Source organism: Kogia breviceps, chromosome 13 (genome assembly GCF_026419965.1).
Source record: "Kogia breviceps isolate mKogBre1 chromosome 13, mKogBre1 haplotype 1, whole genome shotgun sequence".
In the NCBI taxonomy this organism is placed as follows: domain Eukaryota; kingdom Metazoa; phylum Chordata; class Mammalia; order Artiodactyla; family Physeteridae; genus Kogia; species Kogia breviceps.
The window spans coordinates 54,170,824-54,192,318 of record NC_081322.1 but is presented as its reverse complement, the minus strand read 5'-3'; the positions used below and the strand labels follow the sequence as shown (position 1 = coordinate 54,192,318).

Below are 21,495 nucleotides of genomic sequence, written 5' to 3'. Positions count from 1 at the left end.
ACTCTTGAATACTTGTTCCAGATAAGTTAAAACTTACCTTTGTAAAAAATCCTATATGCAGTGTTCACAGCAGCTTTATTCATAATAGCTAAAACAAGGAAACAGGTCAGATGTCCCTCAATGGGTAGATGGTTAAACATATGGTGGTACATCCATAGTACTCAACAATAGAATGAACTCTTGATAGATGCAGTAACTTAGATGAATCTTCAGGGAATTATGCTGAGCAAAAAAAAATAATGAAAAATCCAATCACAAATGTATACATATTGTACAATTCCATTTATATAACACTTCTTATGTGACAAAATTTTGGAAATGAACAGATTACTGATTACCAGGGGTTAGTGATGGTTATAAAAGGATCCTTGTGATGGAGCTACTCTTATCTTGGTTCTTGTGGTAGATATATAAACTCATAAAATTGTACAGAGCGAAATATACACAGAGAGAGAGAACAATGAGTACAAGTAAAACCTGGGAAATCTGAACAAAATTTGTGGATTATATTGATGTCAATATCTTGGTTGTGATATTGTACCAGTTTTGCAAGACAACTGGCATAAGGAATGGTAACAGGTACAGCATGTCTATTATTTTTTACAACTGCATTAGACTTTACAATTATTTCAATGAAAATTTAAATTAAAAAAGAAAGGTGAAATGTTTCCTCTAAAGGGATCCTTGGATACTTTCTTGCTTTAATGTGCAAGAAATGTTCTATATACAGTGCAAGTGTTGCTAATGAGGACAAATGAAGAGCAAGAGGACTGTTCCCCATTTGCGTCTTCTTTCTATCCCTTCAGTATAGAGGCCCCATGACAAGGTTATCCTCTGATCTTCCTTCTCCCTTATTGATCCCTTTTTCTCAGGCTCTTCAGTGAGATCTTTTTTCTCCTCCTCTAAATTCAGGTGGTCCCTAAGGCTTTGTTATCAGATTATTCTCATTCACATTCATCCACTAAGATGTCTCCTACAGCTTTAAATGTCACTGATTCCCTAACGTATATCTCCAGGCCTGAACATCCCCCAGAACCCCAGACTTTTAGATATAGCTGCCTTCTTGGCATACCCATTTGGATATTTAACCATCTTCATCTCATGATGGCCATCCTCCTCTATCAAACATGCTCCTTCCCAAGTGTTCTCATATCAGGGAACTGTATTATTAATCTCAGTTTAAAAATATTATTTTGGACTTACATTTCTCTCTCTCTTTTCTCCTTTTAATATTTCTCTCACTTACATTTAAGCAGCAAATGCTATTGGCTCCACCTTCAAAATGTATTCTACACCTGACCAATTTTCACAGCCTTCCCCACTACAACTCTGGTCTAAACTGTTTTTATCCCTGACTGGTCTAACCACAAAATAGTCTCCCAACTGGTTCCTTGCTTTCCATTTTTGCTCTTCTAGAGCTTATTTCAATTTTTTTTCTATTGTAACAGTTTATTCAAGGATATTGCTTAGAAAAGTCAGACTTGTGTAGTTTAGGAATATGAACTCTAGATCTACTTTGATTCCTATCTCTGTCATTTACCACCTGTCTGGTTTTGATGAAGTAACAATCTTTCTGAGCCTCAATTTCTTCATCAATAAAATAATACTTATAAAGTTTCTGTAAGGATCATCTGTGACTATATCTAGCACATGGTATCCCTTCAATAAATGTCAACTATAATTGTTATTATTTGTGGTTAACTCATAACTTATGTCAGAGTAAGAGCTCATTCCACATAGAGTTTAGTTAGATTTTCTCTCTGCCAATAGTATTAAAAGGAATGGATAAAACTAAGATTTAAAACAAACTTGTTTTTTATGATAAATAAAAACAATGATTTCTGAATCTTTTTTTTCTTTTTGCAAAAGATTAAATTTTAAAGTAATTTGTTCTCAAAGATTTTGCTGTTATATGCATCATGGCACTGATCTTTCTGCTCTTTCATCTTTTTAAGCTATTATTACATTTTCAGCTTTTAAATCTCTTATTATCTTATAAAGTTTTCTATTTCAAAACACTGATTTTTTTTCCCACTAACGTTACTCCATCATTATTGAGCTAGGCTTCAAAATGCAAAAGAAATCCATGGTTAATCTTACTGCTTATGGAAAATTATTAACTTTTATTGGCATCCAATGGTTAAACAAGTAGCAAATTCTAACCTCTATATATCAGAAAAGAAAATATTTCATACCTTGACCTCCATCCCCACAACCAGTCTTGACAAATTTACTTGACTCTGCTGAATAAAAAATGTACAATCTTTTTAGCGGCTAACATCATCCCCAGGATCAGGAAAACCACACTCTTTATGCCTTGAGCTGTTTCCATAGATATTTATGAAGGTGACTCTGGTAAACAGTAAAGATCCCATTTCAAGATCATCTTCGGAGTTTACAGAGTTTAAGAAGAGACCTATGTACTAGCTCAGCTGGGTCACTAAGAACTTGAAGAAAGCATACGGAATATCAACAAATATATAAATACTTTAACTAAAATCTCATCTATATATTCTGGCTAGCTTATTTTAAAATTAATTGCCATTCCCTTTTTCTGCTTCATTTATTCTCTGTAAGGTAGCCATTTTACTTATTTATCTTTATTTTGTATTACCTCTCAGGAATATAAATAAGTACAAAGATAGGAATTTTAAATGTTTTTTTCACTGCAGTTTCCTCAAGACCTAAAATAGTGCCCAGTACACAGTAGACACTTAATATATTTTTGTATATTGAATGAATTTGACATCACCCTACTTTAAATGTTATAAACATAAATAATATTTTTATCTTTAATAACTAGACAATTCACTTAGACATTGCTTCAATTAAGAAAAATTGGTTAATTTTTCTCCTCCTGCTAATTGGCCATCTAAAACACTTTGCCACTAGAACTTTGTATATATCAAACTTCTTGACCTACTGAAGCAATAATTTACAAAACACTTATAAGACCAAACATAAAGTTACACACATATTTTAAATTTTATAGTGGTACAAAATTGATTTCCCACTCCCAGTTTCTATCATCCATGTAAATTATGTTGTTAGTGCATGTATTATTTTTTTCTTATTACTACCAATCTTGAAAATGAAGGCTTTAGGAAAGTATTTCTGAAAATAACCAAATACATTTTAACCCTTTTGTAACCAGAAAGTACTCATTAGTCATTATTTCATAGCCGAGAAGAACATAAGTTGAAAATAGTTCAAAGAAAGAAATGACAGATATGCTGATTCTCATGAGGGTTTACAAGAAAAACGGCAAAAGTCTTCCTGTTTGTGTGGCATTATATCAATATTTAGTATAATTTGGTGTGACACAAATTCAGATCTTCATATTTTCCTTTTCTGAAAAGCCTCTATATTGTTTAAATATCATGTTGAATTAGACTGTACAACTCTCTAAATTAGTTAAGTGGTTCTACAATAGTACCACTGCATCTAGGCTGCCAAGCAAGTGCCAACTCAGCAGGATTTCTGAATAGTTGGTAAATGAAGCGTCAAAATTCTGGAGTTTAAAATGAAAGCACTTTCTTAACAAAAAATCATCTCAGAATTACGTGTCTGTTACAATAAAAATTTTAGGGAAAATCCTTTGATATCTGAAAGAAGGCAAATATTTCATTAATTGATGAAAAGGTAATTATCAAATTTTTTCAATTAGTGTAACGCTATGCTACTTGCTATGATAACTATAAAAGAAAAATATACTGAAAAGGGATCACTTGGAGCCCTTCTTCTTAATGATGCTTTAAAAATAACCAAATGGCATAGTTAATCAGCAGAGGAGGACAGGAAAGATAAGGCTGAACTTCAAGTCACGCACTGCTCTGGTGACAAGTCCTTTGAGGAAGTTCTAAGAGTCCTCCAATCCAGAAAGGAAGTGATCTGATCAATTCCTTCATAGTATGAATTCCTCTCTGATGAGTAGTTTTATTTTGAAAAACTAGAAGAAATCATTAAATCATGAAAATGAATCTCTAGTGACAAAGGATCTGGTGCCAGGACTTGGTAGTAGAGTGTGTCTAACCTGTGTGCCCCAATAGGTCCAAATCATCACTCCTTCCTAGCAATCGGAAGCTACTGGTAGAGGGGGTTGGATCATGGTGGGGGAGAATCAAAATGCTTCCTGCTATCACAACTTGACACACGGAAGTTGCAGAAGGGAAAAAATGTAACTGAATCATGACAGAAAATGAAATGTAATACATAAATTCAAAGTGAATAATGAAATATGTCACAGTACCATGTCTTTTGTGAAAGTATAAACACACAAATCTTTCATCTAAAGAGAAACCAGAAAACAAAGATAAACCATCAGTATCTCCTCTTGAAGGGGATCATCTACTGCCATATCAACATATACCTTTCTGATCATAATACTTCTACATGTCATCTCTCTGTGTACCTGTGTGCACAGTGTCCAGAGTATGTGATAAATCTCACATAAATGTACTTAAATGCCACCATTCATACTCTGAATCCACAGACAACACCTGAATAAGTGTCTTCTTGGACCAAATAGGGACAGGACAATTATTTGTGCCCAGTAACCCATGCCTAGCAGAGCTTCCAGTGAATGACTTAATCTGATAGACAGTGATATATTTCAATGGCAATGTGCTAGGAAGTACAAACATGAATATGACATTTCCGTGTTGTCTGACATTCTCTAGTTCTAGCTGAGGGTAGACACAATAAGAAAAAAAATATGAAACAGATACTGTGAAATGCTAAATAAACATATTCAGACTGGAAGAAGTGGTTAATTTGTTTAGAGAAGTCAGGGACACTTAACAGAGGAGGTGATTTTTAAGAAAACTCTTATAGGAGAAATAGAACCATTTAATGTGTACTATATTTTTGTAGTAATTCAGATGCTGTTTGTTTTGAGTGTTTCATGAAAGTCTTCTTTCTGCCAACTACATTATTTATGCTCAGAAAAGATATCATTTTTCTGCTGGAACTGTCTCAATTACAAACATATATTTGGCATATGACAGTTTAACACTTACAGTTGCTATTCCTGTGAATAGTAGGCCAGTGATATGTACTCACTTGTGATTTTGATGAGGCACAGATTTGAATCACAGTTTTGTGAGATGGGTGCATGGGAATGACTCATACAGCTAATGGGTGCGTCTCGAGACCTCCCACTATCCACAGTCTGACGTGGATTTGTAGTACTTTATTATCTGCGACATCAGCAGTAAATCTTGGGCTGTGAAAAAAAATTTTGTAACTTCATCTACATATGCTAATACTGTAATGAGGCATATAGTAGTGCTTATTTTTAGTAGTGAAATTAACCTGAATAATAACATTATAATTTCTGTCCTGTATTTATTGAATCAGTTAAACATTTGAAGTCATTCCATTAACATGTTCAATTGCATTTTAATGTGTTTTATAGGGAATATTATATATTAAAATCTCATTGGCAAATTTGGGGAGTCACAATAGTCTATATTATTTTCTCAGACAATGGTAAGTGTATCCCATACTTCCCAAACCATAAGGAATCAATATATTCTTGTTAAATGGGCAGGATAAAAGCAGAAACATTTTCATACTAATCACTCCTTTCTGAAGAATCTTCATAGTTTAACTAATTTCAATACCATATAAGGACTGCATGGGCATAAACAACCAAAATTTTTTAAAAACCAAAATGCTAAGAACTAGTTGTTAAAAATGACAAATTGCTCATTTGGGAGTTTTAATACTTACATATCAGTGAGGACTAATTTGTAAAATGTTTCATAGACTTTGATTCTTAGTAACTAGCTAGCCTATTACTTCACTGATGATAAGACAATCACAGCACTCTCAAAAGTAAAGTATTTATTATGTAAGTACTAAAAAGAGTCCCCATTTGCAATTATTTCACTGTGAAGATTAAGGATTCTGAATCTTAGTATTTGAGTTATCAAATTCACTATTATGCATGTTGCTGTAATTAAATTTTAGAAATATATTTAATATCAGTAAAAAGGCATTTATTATATTTTGTTCTAATACACTAATTTTCTTCTTAAATATGGCTAAATAATTATGCTGCTAGGATATATACTAATCTAATCATGAGCACAGAGTAAACAAATACCCTTAAATAAATGTGGGATAAGCCATCCCTGTAAGGAAGGCTATTTTAATGGTGTTTTGTTATTTTAATGTCATGAAATATACTGCAGAGTCAAAAATTATTAGTTGTGTATGATTATTATTGATTTAAACCTAAAATTTAAAACAACACGAAAATGTATTTAAAGTATTTCTATTAAATATGTCTGTTAGAGTCACAAGGCAGCTGCTCAGTTCCTCTGGTTCACCTATGACCCCTATAACTGCTTTTCCTTCCCAGTCAGCACCACTGTATCTTTCTGGAGTAGACAGTTCTACTAGATTGGGATGATATATAGGCTTTTTTGGTTTGTTTGTTTTGATGTTTTAAAATTTGGACATCAGTTTCAGTTGCTCCTATTTTACACATACAGACACACACACATAAATACAATGCCAGACTTTTGATCCACTTCATGGGTAAGGTTACTTCTGAGGTATTTATTAGAGACCGAATTAAGGTATTCTACTATTCTTCCTTCCTCCTCCTGCTAATCACATGAAAATGTTAATTCCTCAGCCCTCTGAAGCTATGCAATGTTACACTTTCCTTTTTTCTTTATTTTAAAAGGACTATTGTAATCAGACAGAAAATTTCTTATAACATGTAAAGGCTGACTTCCATAGGTTTCTCAATAGTGAAAAGTCATTCCTTTTACTTTCAAACAAAATTTAAAAAAAAGAAATGCTAAGTGGTGAACTAGTTGTTAATAATGGCAAGCTGCTCATTTGGGGTTTTAATCTTTATATGTCAGTGATACATAACTAATATCGTATATAACCACTGATCATATATCAGTGATCTTTAACAATATAGCAGGTAACAATGGCACCCTTTAGTCTCCTGGCACATGAATAAAAATAATAAATGCTATATTTTGTGTAATATAATATATATTTGATATTTGGAAAGGACAAATATGATAAACATATGACACGGGAGTCCAGTCTGAAGGCTATAACCGTAACAAGCATTTAGAACTAACCTGTTTTATTTCCCGACTAGCCAGGCAGAGGACACTAATTTTACATTCAAGTCGAAGAAGACCATGAGCTGTGATGGACTGTTTCCTAGATTTAGAATCAGAAAACAAAGTCTTGCTCCATTTCTGCCATTTGATAACTATGTAACATTGGTGGTACTTGACTTCTTTGAGCCTTTAATTTTGGTTCCATAAATTGAGAATAAAAATACTTCAGATCAGCAGTATAGCATTATATAGTTAAGAGTGTGGATATTAGAGTCACCATCTCTGAATCTGATCCTGCCCTAACTGTGTGACATCAGCTAAATTGCTTCATTTCTTTGTGCCTTGGTTTCATTATCCATAAAATGAAGATAAGAATAATAATCTACTTCTTAGTATTACTGTGAGGACTAAATGAGTTAGTATATGCATAACTGTGTTTGTGACATAGTAAGTCCTCAATGAACGTTATTTTTTTTTAATATTATTTTTATTCAGAGGGTTTTTGTAAGAATTAAGAAAAAACAGATATTTTAAAATAAAAACATTTCACAGACTTGAAATGGTAGTACACAACAAAGTAAATCTGACATAGCTATTTTGCAACTATTATTAAGAATCTTTGACTGGGTTTATTTATATACTTACAATATCACATACAGATCCCTTAGCAATTTGTTACACTTTATATTTAATTTTCACTTGGCCCCAAAGAGTTAAAATAGCTTTCAAAGCACCAACTTTCTGATTTTGGCAACATTTTTCAAAACTTATTATTAATTCACAAAAGTTGGCATTAGACCATGAACTTCTTCAGAAATAATTACAAAGCAGGAGCATTCCGCTGCCTCAAAAAATAAATTCAGCTTTCTTCCTAAAGGGGTGGATTTTAAAATAAAACGCTTTCCTTTTATCTTTAAATTGACTTGGGGACATTATAAATTCTGTTTTTTAAGAATCAATCTAACATAATCTCAATTAACTATACACAGAAATCCCAATAAATAGGGATAAGCTTTTAAAAATTACCATGTTGGTCACCACAGAAAAAGAATCTCCATAGAATTAGATATGTCCCTGCACAATATTACAGGTTTAAATATACAACTCAGATTCTAGAGCTATTATTACGGTCTCAAAGTCTGCGACTGAAACTGAAAGATGCACTTCAGCTGCAAATATGTAGCAATTATCATGAAATGAACTTCATTCCACATTTTTGCTAATCACCATGGAAACCTGCATTCAATGGATTCTTTCTGGGAAATATTCCAGACTCTGTCAGACATTTTTAGTTTGGAAGGTTAGAATATTTTTACTTACTTGGTTGCTTATATTGTTTTTATCAATATATAATGGCATTATAAAAACAATGTTCTAGAATATTGAAACTGTTTGAAATAATAATAACAAAATTCTTAGGTTATAAAGGCAAGAAGAATAATTGACTACTAATATTTACTAATAATACTTCATAAATGTTAATGAATCCATGAGCTTACAATTTTATAAATTTTAAGTGACCTAAATTCAACATATATTTTGACTATTGATAAAACATACAACTTCACTTTCACACTATATATTAAATATATAGGATATAACATTGAGTCCTATCAATAAAATATAAAGAATTTCCCATTCAGACACAGGAAAAATGTCCATCTTGGCAATTAAGTTGTTTGAGAAATGTATTATCCTAGGATATGTATCAAAAGAATGATGAATATTGGCACTGGAACAGTATCACCATTCTCAGGCCTATGTATATGGCTTGGGAGGTAACCTATATGTCAGAATCAGAGAACAAAGATGTCAAGAGAGAAGTATAAACTGGGAATTCATGTTTCATATATTCCATAATGTAGGTAGTAGCAGAAAATATATACCTATATATCAGACTGGGTAGTTCTACTTTAAGTGGCTAGTCAACAAACTGATTGTGACCAGTCCATGACAGGGCAGAGGACTTGTGCGAGAATGTGCAACAACACTGCCTCTACAACAAGGAAGTCTTGTTACAAAAAAAACCCGTCAGCTGAGCTAAACATGTGCTTACTGATGTAGTAGATTTACATTCTGGTACAAGCTTCTTATCCCAGGCTGGGAATAGTTTACTCACTGGCAATGGAAGAGGAAATGATCATCTAAGGAAACCCCAGAGATATTAAGGAAGATGAAGACTGATAAATGACCTCTGAATTGTAAATAAAAAGTTAATTGGGGGATTTGGTTTCTGCTTTAACATGTAAGGTGTTTAGAAATCATCAGTTCTGTCTTTATAACAAAAAAAGCCAGACACACTGCAATTGACTTTTCTTAAACCCATCAAAGGATTGAGGTTACAGGACACTAACCCAAACTCTGGAGAGAAGGGCAAATCCAGAGAATCACAGCTGGAATCTGTTTATCTGGACGGAAGTGGCTAGAGCTATAAACATGTAGAAACCCTGAAATGGTAATGCTGACAAATTGCTTGAAGCTGAGTATGGATTAGCGTGAGAGCAAGAAACTCCTGAAGCCGCAGTCTTGGTGCGGGGGGGCGGGGGGGGGGGTGCGCTTCATATATTCGTAGACTTTAACTCCAAAAAACCCCACCAGTTATTCACAGTGAAAGTCAGAGGAATATCCCCTCTTAGTTCCAGCAGAGGTAGAGGAAGAATAACCTTTGTGAAATAGACCCATGTTTTTTTCTGTAACAGAGTTCTGCTCTCTCGGGGGAAATGATTTTTTTGGAGCCTTCCTTTTAAGGAGCCATGGGAATGGGGTATTTCTCATTTCGGCCCTCTCTAGCTTTCCTGTTTCATTGAAAGAGGAGGGAGCTACATAAGAAGAAATACTTGTGATGGTCACAGACCAGAGACACAGACTCACTAAAACACTGAGGCTTAATCAGAAGATTATAGAACACTGTTCCTCCTCCACACCTTACCACACACCAATAGGGTCTAGTCTAGTAACAGTGGACTGCAGCTGAACAAACTGCAAGGCACAAACTGTCTCTGGTGGTATTTAGGGGAAACCAAAGTCAAGAGGGAAGTTAAAGGCTGAATTGTGTTCTCAAACAAATGTATATGTTGAAGTCCTAACCCCAGTACCACAGGATGTGACTGATTCAAAGATAATATAAGCCTATGCATATCATGAAAACTTCAGAAAACCAAAGAAAAAGGCAATTTTTGAAGAAAGCCAAAGGAAACCATCTTACCTATAGAGGAATAACAATAGTAGTTGCAGCAGACTTTGTATCAGAAACTGTTTAAACAAGAATAAAGCACAGTGGAATATTTAAAGTGCTGAGAGAAAAAAATTCACCAACCTGGAATTTCATATCCAGTGAACTTATCCTTCAAAATTGTGAAGAAACAGTCTTTCTCACACAAACAAAAACTGAAGTAACTCATCACCAGCAGACCTGTCCTGTTCAAAATGTTAAAGTTTTTCAAGCAGAAAGAAAATAATATAGGAGAAGAAATAAATCAAAAAATATATTTATATTTCTTACTATTAACTGATCTAAAGATAACTGCTTAAATAGTAGTTGCTAAAAATAGTAGCAACTTACTCTGTGATAAAGACAGATTGATAAGTGAAATGAAAGAAAACAATATCATACAGGATGAGAGGGAGCCATTAAGTATACTCTGCAATTGAGAACCCTCTGGTATAGAGTTCTTCGAAGGTAGAATTAGATTAGTTAAACATGTATATTGTAAACTCTAGAACAACCACTATAAACTTTTTATAAAAAGTATAATTGATATGAAAAGAAATAAAAATAGAGTTCAGAAATAGAACCATGCAGAGACAGCCAACGGATCTTTGACAAAGGAGCAAAGGTAATTCAATGAAGAAAGGACAGTCTTTCAACAAATGGTACTGGAATAACTAGACATCTACTGCAAAAAAAGAGTATCTAATTGTGATATGAATAAAGCCACTCTAAAAAAGCTACATACTGTATAATCCCAATTATATGACATTCTGGAAAAGGTAAAAAATACAGAGATCGTAAAGAGACAAGTGGATGTTAGAGGTTTGGCAGAGGGTAGGATGACGTCAGCAGGTAATGCCCAGAGTATTTTTAGGTGCAAAATTATTCAGCATGATACTGTAATGGTGAATACAACATATAAGACTGTAGTATTAAAATACATAGAACTTTACAACATAAAGAGCAAACCTTATGTATCAAATTTAAAAAATCATTTAGGAGGTTGGAGGATCTCAGGATGTAATGCAGAATGTGACAAAAATAATGTAACAGTATCACAAATGAATAAACCAATCTCACTGAAGAGGGTGGGAGAATAGGGGTTGACTTAAACAACTTTGGAAATAAGTGGAGACTTCATGACTAAAGGCAAAATGAACTGTGATGTAACTGTACACTACCTGATAAATTTGTTTCCCGTGGGGGGTATGAGTCAACAATTCTGAAATAATTATTTGCATAGACTGGAATTGAACAATTAAGTAAATGGGTGGCAGATAGTGGAAGCCAAGTTTCTCACTATTGGGTTGGGAGGTTACAGATAAGCAAGTGAGGAGGCTAAAATTAGCCGTTTGATAATGGATCGGGGTTAGAGATATCAGTATAAACTCATGCTTAGCTTAATATAGATAGAGATGGTTATCTATATAAATATATAGAGACATGTGCATATACACAGGTTAGTATACATACATATATTTCATCTGACAGGGCCTAGAAGCAACAGAAAACCCAGTGCCCAGATTTTGGTTTCTAATACCATGCTCCAGTTGAAGAAATTATGACTCCTTGGAGAGGTAACTGGTTCGAGGACTGGTGCAGGAAACATAAAAAATGCACCTGGGGCATCTATTGGTGTCAGAAAGTAAGGAAGTACTTGGGGAAAAAAAAGCTACGTTAATGGGGATATGTCTAAAAAACACAGGAGCCAACTAAAGGAGCTCCCAATGGCCACAGCTGAAAAATTGTTAGCAACAAAATAAATAAAGTAGTATTGGATTATAACCCAAAGTATGAAATAAATATCCATAATGATATAAATAAATGAATTAATAAATGAATGGGGGAGAATAGACACATCTACCCCTACAGAAGAATTCCAATTAATTTGTGTAGACTTACTGTACTTAGCACAACTGTCCACTCCTTAACATCTGGACTGTGCATACTGACTTCTAAAGGGAGAAAGAAAAAGTAACTTAGCAGTGGAGAAACCTAACAAATATTATCAGCCACGTGATCTAGGTTAACATCAACAGTGAGAAGTCATGTTGATACTCTGTGATGATAATGGTACTTTACCTCTGTGATCTTCCTCCCCCAAACCCATAATCCCAGTCTAACCATGAGAAAAACATTATACAGACATCACGTGAAGGACATTATACAATATAACTGACCAGTAACCTTTAAAACTATCAAGTTCATTAAAATCAAAGTCCGATAAACTTTCACAACCAAGAAAAGCAAAAAGAGACACGATGACTAAATGCAATGTGGAATCCTGGATGGAAATCTAAAACAGAAAAAGGAAATCAGGGAAAAGCTGAAGAACTCTGAATAAAGGATGGGGTTTACTTGATGGTAATGTATCAGCACTGTTTTACTATGATGAATGGACCATATTAATGTAAGATGTTTTTAATAGGCATTTGCGGATGCTAAAATATTTTAGTAGACAATTCAGCAACCAGACCAGAGAAAGTCCAGATTTTTTCAATGGGACTGAACACTGACATATCATAGGGCAAAATTATGAATTATGAAACTGCGTGCATGAAGCTTGCTGTTTTTAGGATTGTTATATTTGTGCTACAGGAAACTGTGTTCTATTTATCTATCTACCTTTCTATCTATTTAAAATTAGAGACTGAAAATATACCTTAAGTAGACATTTTAATAAGTAAAGATCTTTACCCATGAAGAAGGAGAGGAAATTTTTTTAAAGTGTTTTGGTTTTGTTTTGTTTATAATTCTGTTATTATATATTTCAGTGAGTATTATTGGTACAACAGCTAAAGAAAATAATCAGGCAGGGTTTAATGTTGAACCACTCTAGATATTTAAACATGATGTATTACTATAAAATACAGAGATTTAAGTGCTTGTAAAATTGTTGGATGGGGTAAACCAGCAGTTCCTAGGCTGGGGCTCTTGGAATGGCTCCAAGAACAATACAAAACTGACCCACTAGGGAGCTACCATGTTTGATGTCACCATCAGCTGTACGCGTCTAGGTCTGAAGTTGTGGTCACCCTCACCACAGTCTCTAGACACAAGAGAATTAGAGAATAGACAACACCTGAACCTGGAAACTACAGATTAGAGGGTTAGGTCAAGTCACTGATACTGCTACTGTTTCTTGAAAAAGAACAATGGAACAAGGGAAAGCATGGCCTTCCTAACAGGTGATGAGAGCCAGAAATCACAGGATTACCTCTGCCTCATTTGCACTTTCCAGTTTTTGTGGAAGTGCATCTATTTAGTAGTAATTGAGTTATGTGAAAGCCTGGGAAATATAACTTTTAGCTTTCCAACCTCTTCAAATAGAAGATGGGTGAAATAAAGGCTGAGAAAGCCAATCTAAGAATCTGCCATTGCAGATTAAAGACATTAGAACAAATTACAAAGAATACCACAATAAATTCTCAAATATATTTTAAATCAAAGTCAACCAAAAATCTAGAGAATTTAGTTTTGATATACAACAACTAGAATATAGTAGGAGGTCAATACATATTTCTGGAATAATTTATTTTATAAGTTGTTAGAGAATAGAGGAGCAAGATGTCATAGATTAAAAATAGCTCATTTTTACATTCAATTTTACTTTTGATGATTTTCGAAAATTCTCATGCTTCTTGAAGCACAGAAGTGAGAGGTATTTAAAAGTTTTAAGTGAATAAAGTGCTAAAGACATCATTTCAAATGAAAATAGATAAATTGATTGTCAAAATGGCATCATAAAAATAAAGCAGAAGTTTTGATTAACTTGTGCACATCACAAATTGATGAATTTTCCTCAAGATGTTAAGGAAATGAAGACTGAAAAATAAAATTGAGAAAAATCTAAATTGAATAAAAAAGAAAATAAAAACTTGATAATCTCACTGCCATTTTTGGTGTATTTCCTCACAGTCACTCTTCTATATCATAAATATTTTTTTAAATTATGGAATATCCTGTATTATAGTTTTGTATCCATACTTATTACATAGTAACATATTTAAGTATTTTATAGAATTAAAATATAAAAAATAAGCAACTTAATAGCTGCACAGCAATTTTTATATGCATAAAACTTAATTCATTTTTACTCTTTTGTCACCTGTTTGGGTTTATTGCAATTTTTCACTATTATAAAAAAAGTGCTCTCTTATGAACATTTATTTTATCCAAATCTTTTAGTGCAATTAGTATAACACTTCTCACAAATTGCTTCTCAAAGATTTCTTCCCTTCTTATACTTTTAAAGACCATGCTTTTCTTTAAACTTTAAAACTTTACGTATGTTAATCAAATTATCCCTCATCCCATATCACTAAAAATTATCCAATTAAATTAATTTTGAGAAAAAAAATGATACACTTTATAGAGACATGCTGGTCCAAGGCCTGAAGTGAAGAAGTCAAGGATTTTATATTTGGGAACATGAATGTAAAAGGTATGGGTTTGAAGAACTGTTGAAGTTTTTCACAGAACAGAGGATACATTTTTCTGAAAGAAGTAAAATTGTTATGGGACTATTGGTAGATAGTTTAAAGCATTAGTCCTGTAGCCAACTGCTGAATTCTGTATTTGATTTTGACTTATGTCAGATAACAACTTTCTTACATTAGATAATGACCTCAAATTTTCAAATAATGAACTTACTCTCATTTCCACCTTTGTGCTAGCATATGCAAATCATTGCCTTTTTATGTCTTTCAAATATATCTTGGAAATATGCAAATAAAAAGCTAGCCATTGCGTGTGTGTATTATATCAGCAGTTCTATCTGCTCAGTTATTTAAAGATTAAATATGATTTTATGTCGTTTACCTAAATAGTAACTACATAATCAGAACCCTTGCATAATAATTTATGATTGAGGATTTACAGCTTTACAACCATTAACTTATTAATCTTTACAACTTGCTCTGAAGGCTTAACTTGGTAACTCTAAGCATTTGTGATTTATAGATGGAGAAAATGAAATAGGCAGGTGAGATTATTTATTTGTAATAGATATTGACTGAGCTGGGAATGAAGCCAGGACTCTGGAGTGTTCATTCTCTAGTCCTGTATCTTGGTTATAGAATCTAATGATTCATTATTTTAATTGGGTTACAATAACATAGCAAATTATCCAACAACTGACAGTCTATCAAATGGAGCACACACCTACAGTCCTAAAATCAATGCTGTTAACAGTGGTATCTCTAACATACTTTCAACTGAGGGCTTTCTGACACTAAACTTAATCTATTAAATTAAAACACTAAATGGCAGTGTTACCATTATGTATATTTTAACTTCACCATAATAATTATAAAATTGATAAACTTAGAATACCTCATTTAAAGGCTCTCAAACAGGCCTTTTCATTTATACAATACTATGATACATAAACACCATAAATCCATGTTGAATAAGAGTTAGTTGACAGTACCAGCATTTTATTCAATATGTAACTAATTAATTGTGACATAGTATAAGACCAAGGCACGGAAGGCTGTTAGATGGGGTGGATCAGAAAACGCCAGATCTAGTGGAGTTACCAGGCTGTGTCATGGCATAAATATTGGGCTGTGGCCAGTAGGTAAGTCTTGTGTCTGAAAGATGGATATGTGACTTGCAGTATGGAGTTAAAACAACTGATTCAAAATATAGATTATAATTATCAATAGCTTCTGGAGGAACAGACAAATCTAGCGATAAGTACTAAAAACAGGAAAACCAAAGACAATGTTCCAGATTTTATACAGTCAATGATATATCAGCAGGACAACATATTTGAACCACTTACCTAAAAACGAAGATTAGATTCTCTGCTGTCTTCTGGACTAATTGATGACTGCCAGACAAGCATTTGCAGATGTGTTCTATAAATCAGTTCTCAAGGCACTGAACTAATGAGAGACGCTATTACTATGTTAGTTGCTTCTGGACCAAATACTATTATATAAAAAATTAACTTCTCTATCAGTCAGTTTGCTCCAAGAAATAGAACCAATAATACAAAACAAGTAGAAGCAGAACCAACACACACACACACACACACACACACACACACACACACACACACACACACATACATATAGCAATTTATTTCAAGCATTTGGCTCATATGATTGCAGGGGCTGGAAAGTTCGAAATCTGTAAGGCCAGCTTACAGGCTGGAAACTACAGTCTCATGACAATTTCTTCTTCCTCAGGGAGATTACACTTTTGCTCTTATGGTCTTTCAACTAATTGGCTCAGACCCACCCAGATTATTGAGGATAATCTTCTTTATTTAAAGTTAACTAATTGCAGATCTTACCCACATTTACAAAATGTCTTTACAGCAACACCTAATTTAGTTTTTAACTGAATAACTGGGTACTATAGCCCAGCCAAGTTGACGTGTAAAGTTAACCATCACAACTTCCTAAAATCAATTGTAAAATTTATAGTTCAAAAAATAGATGCATGAAAACCAGTGTGTAAACGATTTCTAAATACACGTAGTGGGCTTCTCTGGTAGTGCAGTGGTTGAGAATCTGCCTGCCAATACAGGGGACGCGGGTTCAAGCCCTAGTCTGGGAAGATCCCATATGTCGCGGAGCAAATGGGCCCGTGAGCCACAACTACTGCGCCTGCGCGTCTGGAGCCTGTGCTCCACAACGAGAGGCCGCGACAGTGAGAGGCCCACGCACCACGATGAAGAGTGGACCCCGCTTGCCGCCACTAGAGAGAGCCCTCGCACAGAAACGAAGACCCAACACAGCCAAAAATAAATAAATAAATAATTTAAAAAAAAAGAAAAAACTATTAAATACACGTAGTTTATTGAGGATGTGTGCGAAAGAACTGAGGGGTATATCCTTTTGTAAGGAATATACATGTGAGAGCGGAGCCTTGCATGGGTTTAATCCAGAGGTTTTAAACCAACGACTCACAGAAACTGATAATCGCTAAGCAGTAGCTGGAGAGCATAAGAGATTGCTCTAAGATTTCGCAACAGCATTCTGGGGCATAAATTATTTAATATGACTAAGATATTTATATTACCTTTTTTTTTTTTTTGAGGTAAAATTTGTAAGTCTATACGTGGGGACGCGGTGTCAGGACCCCTCGTTGCCCGGGTCGTCCTCGCCGTGCCGGAAGCAGCTGTCGGCCTCCGCCTCGCCGTCCTCCCTCGTAGTCGTAGTCCTGTGCAAGAGCTCTGAGCCCTGGCGGGCGCCGGGGCCTCAGTCGTCACAGAGGACTCGGCCAGTCGTGGGCACCTGCACGCCGCACCACTCCGCCTCCGCCTTGGTCCCCAGGACCTGCTTGCGGGTGACGTCCGCGTGCTCCCGGCCCTGCCTTCGCTCGCTTCCCGCTTTCTGCTTCCTGCGCATCACGGAGGCCTCCACGTTGGCCGGTGAGGCGCTGCGTTGGTGGAGGAGGGAGGTGACGCTGAGGAGGGTGGTCCTGACGTTCTGGGTGGGGTCCCACAGCGCCGAGGGCAGCTCACCGCTCCGGGGGCCGGGGTCATCACAAACTGAGTGACAGAGCCTGGAGATGCACAGTCCCCAGTCTCTAGATGTTGGGGTGCTATATCTTGGTCAGGAACTGAAAGGCCCGCAGGGAGTAAGGAAGTCGATGGGGCTCTTGAGGCGCGCCTGGAAGTAGCCGCCCTCGTCGTAGGTGTTGGGAGGCCCGGAGATGGCCACCTCCCAGTTGTACAGGTCGCCCCCGTCCAGCCGGGTCACCCGGAAGCCCTCCACCGGCTCCTCTTGCAGTCCCTCGAGCTCCAGCAGCAGCGCCTTCTGTGATCTTGGGCACCAGCGGCCGGGCTATGGCGGTGGCGGCCGGGCCCCGGGGCCGCGGTGCGCGGGGCCACGGGCCAAGGGCCGGGTCGGCGGCCCGGGCAGGGCCGCCTTCCTTCTCCGCGCTGCCTGGGGCCCCCGGGCGGTCCACCTGCCTACGTTACTTTTATAGTAGTTTGCTTCTGTGTTTATAATTCACTCATTTCTTCAGTAATCTTTGTATACTTTTGTTGTATATATGTCCAGTGGCACTGACTCTCTTTAGTGTAAACCCATGGAAAATTGTTGAGTAGAGAAAATTTGCCTTTCGTCCGCCTGCCTTCACTCTACTCCTTTGGTTCCTTGTTTGCTTGGATTCCTATTATGTTAATTTTGTTCCCAAGCCTTACAGGTCAGGTTGCCTACAAGCAAAGCTTGACACAGGGATTCTTACACATGTGTTTATTGTGAAAACGCTCTCAGGAGAAAGTGAGGGAAGCAGGATATGGTGGGGGGGAAAGAATTGGGTCTGGAAAGTGCCTAGAGTGATATCACTGTGAAGTTTTTAGGGAAAGATACTATATAGTCCAGCTAGAGGCAGGCAGAGCAATCGATTGAAAGTCTTTGACCGAGTTCTACCTCAGGGAGATGGATGGGGCTGGCATGTAGCCTCCCAGTCAAACTGGCTTCCGTTTGGCTGAGGGAAATTCTCCAGATAAGGGAGCAGGTGTGAGATGATATTTGCCAACACTCATATAAGCTAGGGAATATGTACTCCTCACCTTAAGGGGTATTTGGGCAGGGTACCAATAGCACCGCTAGCATACATTACAATCTTCTCCCTGCACTGCTGAGATCCACTTGCTGATTACATTAAATTTTTTCTATCCCAGGACCAGGTGGCTTCACTGGTCAAGTCTACCCAACATTTAAAGAAAAATTAACACCAGTCCTTCTCAAACTCTTCCCAAAAAATTGAAGAAGAGGGACCACTTTCAAATTCATTTCTTGAGGCGTGCATTAGCCTGATACCAAAACCAGATAAGAACACTACCAGAAACAAAAGCCATAGGCTAATGACCTTGATGAACACAGATGCAAAAATTCTCAACAAGACATTAGCAAACTGAATTCGACAAAAAATTAAGATACATACACCATGATAAGTGGTATTCATCCCTTGGATGCAAGGATGGTTCAACAACCACTACATTAATAAAGGAAAAGATAAAAATCATATGATCATCTTAATACATGCAGAAAAAGCATTTGATAAGTAATGCCTGGGACACAAGCATGTGTAAATCTTTTAACTTCTTTCTTCTCATGATCTCATCCAAAGGGGAATTCTTTATTTAATCCCTGTTAGTCTGTCTGTCTCCATGTTGGTCCCATGAACAGACTGTCTTTATTTATTAAGTTAGATATGGCTGTTTAAAAAAAGAGTTAATGGGAATTAATACTCTAGTTTCAACCATTTTCTTATTTAGAGTAGTGCTCTCTTGCTACCATCTTAATATTTACTACCAATAAGGTAATTGTTGTGCCCTCAGAGTAAGTCTGGCACTACCCACTGCATCAATTTAGTTGAGTTGCCATCTTGATGAGACTATTCACAAATGTTTACAGATAATTGGGCATCTGTGGTCAACCCAAATAATCCCTTCCATTCATCAGTATCTAGAATTAGTGATAAGACACCCTTATTTAATCTGAGAATCTATGTAGCAGGGATCACCAGCCTCTGCAGAACTTTTCCATAAAGCGTCCTAGCTCTTTAACAAACAGACTACTCTCTGGATGTCCTGGACATCTGGTCATGGCCCTTGACTACTTCTATAGTCTTTTCGATGATCAATGGTTATAAGCAAGTTACTTTGTGAATAAATATATCTGCTCAGGTGACGACAGGAACAAGAAGAAAAGGCATTCCAGTAATTTTAAAAAGGTTTGATTTCTTTCTGTTCCAATTTTCTAGTTGGCTCTTTAGAGATTTAGTTTTCGTAAATGATGCCAATAGCAGCTTGGAATTATCTGTCTATCCACTTAACTGCTTCCCCTAGGGATAAGTCTATTTCCTCCAAAGACAATTGGTAAGACTTGTCCCTAGAATCTTCTATAAGGGTTTTACCACTTCTTACCAAAGATGTGTAGCAAGAGACCTAGGCCTCAATTTCTTACCAAGTTTTCTCCCCTCTTTCTTAACAAAAACATTCTTAACACATAAGTTTGAAAGATAATCTTGCCACTGCTATCAATCTGTGCCATAAAATGTTGAATTGTCAAAGCTGACGTATAAATGAAAAATCTTACCCAGCGCCAAACTTTTCTAATATTTAACTGTACAGGCAAGCCACAAGCTGCATGTGGAGAGAGTGAGTTACTCACACGTTGCTCCTTCCTTCTACCAGGTTATTGCTCTGTTCCATCTAAGTCTACTGCCCTTAGGCGAGCACTTCAGATCCAGACCTAAGACAAAGTCTCCCTCTCCCAAATACCCTGTACTTGTAGCTGCCCTCTTACACTCCTTACTGTGTCCAGAGGACTCTAATTGTTTTTCGTGGGGATTGGCTACTTTCCTCTTAAGTGGCACATATAAATTCCCTGGTTGAAGCAACTCGTTTAGCTAGCATTGCTACAGGTGCTTTGCATCTATTTTCCTTCTTTCTTTGTTAGTTCTTTAGTATTCCTAATTCCTGACTCCTTGGAGCTTGTTTGTCAGTGTTGATGGCAGGGAATAGAATCACTCAGTGTTTTTAAGCAGAGAGGAATTCAGTACCAGACTTAAGGTGCTTACAAAATTGTTCTGGAGTGAGAAGTTAGAGTTGAAGAAATGCTACTGCCACCTCGTGGTCAGGGAAGTGCTGCACCACTGCCAACCTCACAGAGGCATTTCACCCACATCTATTTCAATGGTGTAGATAGACAAGGAAGCTCTTGCACGTGGCACATCTGGTGCATTCTGCTTATTTGGCCTGCTCCACTAAATAAGGAAGAATACCCCCACATCCTTCATCTTCTAAACTCTAATGAGTACATCTCAATGGTGGAAGCTAATCTCATCCGGAAAACTAGTTGCAAGGGCATCTGAGAAATGTAGTTTTTAGCCATACAGCCCCTATGATTTAGGAGGTGGGGGGATTAAACAGGATGAGAGTAGAACATTCCACAGAGGTGCCAGATGACAATACCTAACACAGATTTATTTGTTACACTTTCGCAATCTCAGAAGCTATTTCAGTATCCTGAGTCCACACCTGACCTGACACATTCTTTCTGCATTTCCCTCTCATGTCTTTTCAATAAATTCATGTATTTTAAGAAGTGGCAGCTAGCTATTTATAATTTTTAAAATTAATGATAGTAGATTAGTATTTTCACTGCTGGTGAAATATTTGCATTGTTATTGAGGCTTTCTGGAATCCTTAATTTG

The 21,495-nt window shown here is 36.1% G+C and overlaps 2 long non-coding RNA genes and 1 pseudogene across 3 annotated transcripts in view; all 3 read right to left on the bottom strand.

Moving 5' to 3' along the window:
• Nucleotides 1–21,495, bottom strand: part of LOC136792358 (uncharacterized) — a 91,990-nt gene that overhangs the window by 3,467 nt on the left and 67,028 nt on the right. Inside the window, exons 1-2 of one of the 2 annotated variants that reach the window (XR_010836024.1) lie at nt 2,196–2,243; nt 38–222 (exon numbers count right to left, since the gene is read on the bottom strand). This is a non-coding gene — a long non-coding RNA (uncharacterized lncRNA). Of the gene's footprint in view, nt 1–37; nt 223–2,195; nt 2,244–21,495 lie in introns of those variants that run through there. The other variant, XR_010836023.1, reaches the window with a different exon arrangement.
• LOC136792360 (uncharacterized) lies at nt 5,062–16,156 on the bottom strand. Its single transcript, XR_010836026.1, has 4 exons — nt 16,097–16,156; nt 12,211–12,263; nt 10,414–10,514; nt 5,062–5,224 (listed from the first exon to the last, which is right to left on the bottom strand). It is a non-coding gene; the product is annotated as an uncharacterized lncRNA (long non-coding RNA).
• On the bottom strand, nt 17,523–18,891 carry LOC131767809 (ubiquitin-conjugating enzyme E2 R1 pseudogene; annotated as a pseudogene).